Raw genomic sequence first — 5045 nt, 5'->3', positions numbered from 1 at the left:
ATCTCAGGAAACTCTGGCTGCCTGATTTTTCACTCTCAGATGAGATAGCCGGTCTTCCGAGAAGGTGGAAACTGCAGGGCATACGACACATTTTCCAAATGCTCCCGTTCCCCAGAGCCCTTGAGACTGAGAAAGGAAGCTGTCGGTTTGGCAGGTGTGGAGGCCGCTTCCCGCAGACATCTGTCAGTGGCTCTGGAAGCGTGGGCCCCTCCTCCTTACAGAGACAAAACCCTGGATTCCTGCTGAGATGAGGCACCAGCATGTGCCGGCTGCACGTCAGCCGGGAAGGAGAGGGTGAGGAAACAAGAGAAAGATCCCTCCTGGTAAAGCAAAAGCTGCCGGCTCCTCGAACGTCAGCCACACGCACACGAGTCCCACAGGCCAGGAGGCACCCAGCTGCTCCCCAGGACATCCGGGCACTGCCCGAATCTGCGCGGGGGGTGGGGGCGGGAAACAAACATCTGCGATTCTGCCAGGGAACGGGGTGAGGCCACCGATGCTGGGAGTGATTTGGAATAAGCACCCAGGGAGCTCGAGGCGGCGGTCAGGCATTCGGGGCCAGCGTCTCTGATGCGGGGCCCCCCAGACCGACATTCCGCTGCTGTGAGACGCTGCGGCCACACCACGCGTTCGTGTGCAAACACTTCACACCGGTCGGTAAACAGCCGCAGCCCGCTCGCCCGACACCTCCCGCCACCGCACAGCCAGCCAGCGGGGAACACACGGCCCAGCAGAGGGCCTCCAGGAGCTGGCGCGGAGGCCCCCCGCGGACGGCTGCTCTGGTTGGTCGGGCTGGCGTGTTAAATATTTTAAATCTCTCCCTCTGTAACTAGATCTATCAGTGAGAGGCCAGAAAGCTGACTTCCTGCAGAAACCCCTCCACCTTCCTCTCCCCGCCTCCTTTCTCCCTAGCCCAGCGTCTGCCAGTTTAGGACACCGGGGAGTATCTTTTGCAGTAAAAATGTCTTTTTCTACGTTCAAGAAGAGACGCCCTCTTCTCATTCCCTGGGGGACCCTGATACTCCAGACTGCAAGGAAATTTTTATGTGCCTCTTCCTTCTGCTTCCCTAACTTGTTTATCTTGATGAAATTAGGTTAAAATGGCCAGGGGCAGCGTCCTAAAAGGGGAAGATAAAGTTAGTAGAGGCCAATGTGCAGCCTCAGGGGCGCGTGCCGACTGGGAAGAAAACAGCCAGGGCCCGGGGGGTGTGCACAGCCCAGCCGGGCTTGCTGGAGGCCTCTGGGTACCACACGTTTTCGTCCTGGCTGCCAGGGGCCGTCTTTCCCTTCACCTTCCCCCCTCTCTCAGCCACTATTTTCCATTTCCAGCACCTGAAAGAGGGGGATCCCCTTGAGCCCTGGGCAGGGCCCAGGCCACAGATCTGAGGGTTTCCCTAAGGATGCGCTGGGCTTCCTGTGCAGCCATGGGAAGGGAGCTGCTCCTTCCGCAGAGTGGAGGTTTAACGGCTGTCTTACCCTTGGGTGGAGGCAGGCTTAGGTCTTGCCAGCAGAGCCAAAGACAAGGCCCCCAGCTCTCCCGGCTCAGGGAGGGCTAGGTACCCAAGGGCACCCCACAAATGGCCTTTGGCCCTCACGGATGTGCACTGTGATATGGGGAACTGTTCAATCTGTTTCTTCTAACTCTATAGAAAACTTTCTCAATCTGTCAAAATTATAAGACTTGGGACAATTTAGCAAATGATCATTTCGGTTTTGTTTTTGTTTTATTTGTTTTTTGGTTTGTTTTTAATGTGAAATCAAAGGCAGGCTGCAGAGTGGAAAGGGCCCACCCAGTAAGGACTTAAGAGGACCGGTGTAAATGCTGATCTCTCTGACCGAGGCCTTCTCTTCCTGAAATGCCTGCCCAAAGGGTCGTGGTGAGTAGTAAATTTAATCCTGTTTGTAAAATGCCTTAAAAAGTGTAAAGTAAAAAATCTACAAACAATAAATGCTGGAGAGGGTGTGGAGAAAAGGGAACCCTCTTGCACTGTTGGTGGGAATGTAAATTGATACAGCCACTATAGAGAACAGTATGGAGGTTCCTTAAAAAACTAAAAATAGAACTACCATACGACCCAGCAGTCCCACCACTGGGCATATACCCTGAGAAAAACATAATTCAAAAAGAGTCATGTACCAAAATGTTCATTGCAGCTCTATTTACAATAGCCAGGACATGGAAGCAACCTAAGTGTCCATCAACAGATGAATGGATAAAGAAGATGTGGCACATATATACAATGGAATATTACTCAGCCATGAAAAGGAACGAAACTGAGTTATTTGTAGTGAGGTGGATGGACCTAGAGACTGTCATACAGAGTGAAGCAAGTCAGAAAGAGAAAAACAAATACCGTATGCTAACACATATATATGGAATCTAAAAAAAAAAATGGTCAGAAGAACCTAGGGGCAAGATGGGAATAAAGATGCAGACCTACTAGAGAATGGACTTGAGGATATGGGGAGGGGAAAGGGTAAGCTGGGACAAAGTGAGACAGTGGCATGGACATATATACACTACCAAACGTAAGATAGCTAGCTAGTGGGAAACAGCCGCATAGCACAGGGAGATCAGCCCGGTGCTCTGTGACCACCTAGAGGGGTGGGATAGGGAGGGTGGGAGGGAGGGAGATGCAAGAGGGAAGAGATATGGGGACATATGTATATGTATAACTGATTCACTTTGTTATAAAGCAGAAACTAACACACCATTGTAAAGCAATTATACTCCAATAAAGATGTTAAAAAAAAAAAGTGTAAAGTAGAATTGCCAATTTAAGGATACTGGTTTTCTCTTCTATTCCAGCAAATCGTAACCACTCTGCTTGCACTAGCTGCTCCAGACAGGGTCTATCCTCTGCCACCGTGCATGGGCTTCAGCCTGTCAAGGATGCCCATGGTCCTGCTACAGCACTGCAGGTTCTGGGCCAGCTGGTCCAGGTAACCCGGTGGCCAGAGTGGAAGAGATGATGTAAAGATGCAGCTTGTTTAACCTGGAGAAGAGCAGGTGGTCCAAGGGGCCATGGTTAGAAGTCTTCAAATGCATGCATGGTAGGAAAAACATGAAAGTGTTCTGTACAGCTTTGAGGGGTGGAATCAAGTGGGCCCAGTGCTAGGATTTAAGAGGTCAGTTTTTTTTTTCTAACCATCTTATCCATTTTAAAGTGTACAATTTGGTATTGTTAAGTATATTCACATCATTGTACAACATCTTGCAAAACGGAAACTCTATACCCATTAAACATTAATTCCCACTCACCCAAGCCCTTGGCAACCACCTTTCTACTTTCTGTCTCTATGATTTTCACTACTTTAGATACTTCATGTGAGTGGAATCATACAGTATCTGTCCTGTTGTGACTGATTTATTTCACTTAGTATAGTGTGCTTAAAGTTCATCCATATTGTAGCATGTGACAGGATTTCCCTCTTTTTTAAGGCTATATAATATTTCATTGTATGTCTAGACCACATTTTATCTATTCATCTGTTGACCGGCATTTGGGTTGCTTCCACCTGTTGGTTATTGTGAATTAATGGTGCAATAAACATGGATGTGCAACTATCTCTTTGAAATCCTGCTTTGAATTCTTTGGGGTATATGCCCAGGAGTGGAATTTCTGGCTTATATGGTAATTCTATTTTTAATTTTTTAAGGAAATTCCATACTGTTTTCCATATGGCTGCACCATTTTACATTCCCACCAACAGTGCACAAGGGTTCCAGTTTCTCCAAGTCCTCGTCAACACTTATTATTTTCTGGTCTTTTGATAGTGCCCATCCTAATGCATGTGAGGTGATACCTCACTGTGGTTTTGATTTGCATTTATCTGATGATTAGTGATGTTGAGCATCTTTTCATACGTTTGTTGGTCATTTTTATATCATCTTTGGAGAATGGTCTATTCAAGTCCTTTGCCCATTTTAAAATTGGGGTTTTTTTGGGTTTTTTGTTGATTTCTAGAAGTTCCGTACATATTCTGGATATTAATCTATTATCAGATACATGATTTGCTAATATTTTCTCCCATTCTGTAGGTTGCCTTATCACTCTGTTGATTGTTTCCTTTGATGCACTTAAGTTTTTAAGTTGGATGTAGTCTCATTGGTCTATCTTTATTTTTGTTGCCTGAAGGCATATTTTTAAAGAAGTAAAGTGATACATGTGCAAGGTAAAAAAAATGTGAAAAGAAAAAAGAAAGATACATATATACATATATATATATATAAACATATGTATATGTCTACCTATACATATATTCATAAACATATACACATAAAATTCTCCCTTCAACCCCGACACCCAATCTCACAGTTTCCTTTCTCAGAGGCAACCACAGTTGCCAGTAACTTTCCAGATAAAACCTAAACATATATTCATGTGTATCCTTCTTTTCAATTATATAAATGTCAAATGTATTATGGATCCAATCTCTTTTTCCCACTAAACAACATAACCAGGAGCAGAGAACCAACGTAAAGACTCTTCCCTGTCAGTACATGAGAAGAGTTTGTTTAACACCTGCCTGATATTCCGTAGAATAGACATTCCATAATTTCTTTAATCAATCCCCTTGTTAAACATTTAAATGATTTCCAGGGACTTCCCTGGTGGTGCAGTGGTTAAGAATCCGCCTGCCAATGCAGGGGACACGGGTTCGAGCCCTGTTCCGGGAATATCCCACATGCCGTGGAGCAACCAAGCCCGTGTGCCACAACAACTGAAGCCCGCGTGCCTAGAGCCCGTGCTCTGCAACAAGAGAAGCCACCACAATGAGAAGCCTGCGCACCACAACGAAGGGTAGCCCCCGCTCACCACAACTAGAGAAAGCCCACACGCAGCGACGAAGACCCAACACAGCCAAAATTAAATAAATAAATAAATAAATAAATGATTTCTAACCCTTCGCTGCAGTGAATATCTTTGACACATGTCTTTGAGCCCAGGGGGATTATATCTGTAGGATAAATTGCTAAAAGTGGCTTTGTGCATTTTAAACTTTGATAGATATAGCCACATAGTGGGTAGATTTTACCCCAA

General features: G+C 45.8%; 1 long non-coding RNA gene across 1 annotated transcript; it reads left to right on the top strand.

The window, feature by feature from the left end:
• Positions 1-652: 652 nt before the first annotated feature.
• LOC309836150 lies at positions 653-4712 on the top strand. Its single transcript, XR_014298106.1, has 3 exons — positions 653-782; positions 1764-1877; positions 4605-4712. It is a non-coding gene; the product is annotated as an uncharacterized lncRNA (long non-coding RNA).
• The last annotated feature ends 333 nt before the right edge of the window (positions 4713-5045 follow it).

The sequence above is a fragment of the Grampus griseus genome, assembly GCF_964374135.1.
Source record: "Grampus griseus genome assembly, chromosome: 18".
In the NCBI taxonomy this organism is placed as follows: Eukaryota; Metazoa; Chordata; class Mammalia; order Artiodactyla; family Delphinidae; genus Grampus; species Grampus griseus.
The sequence above is the reverse complement of the archived record's forward strand: the minus strand, read 5'-3'. Positions and strand labels throughout refer to the sequence as shown.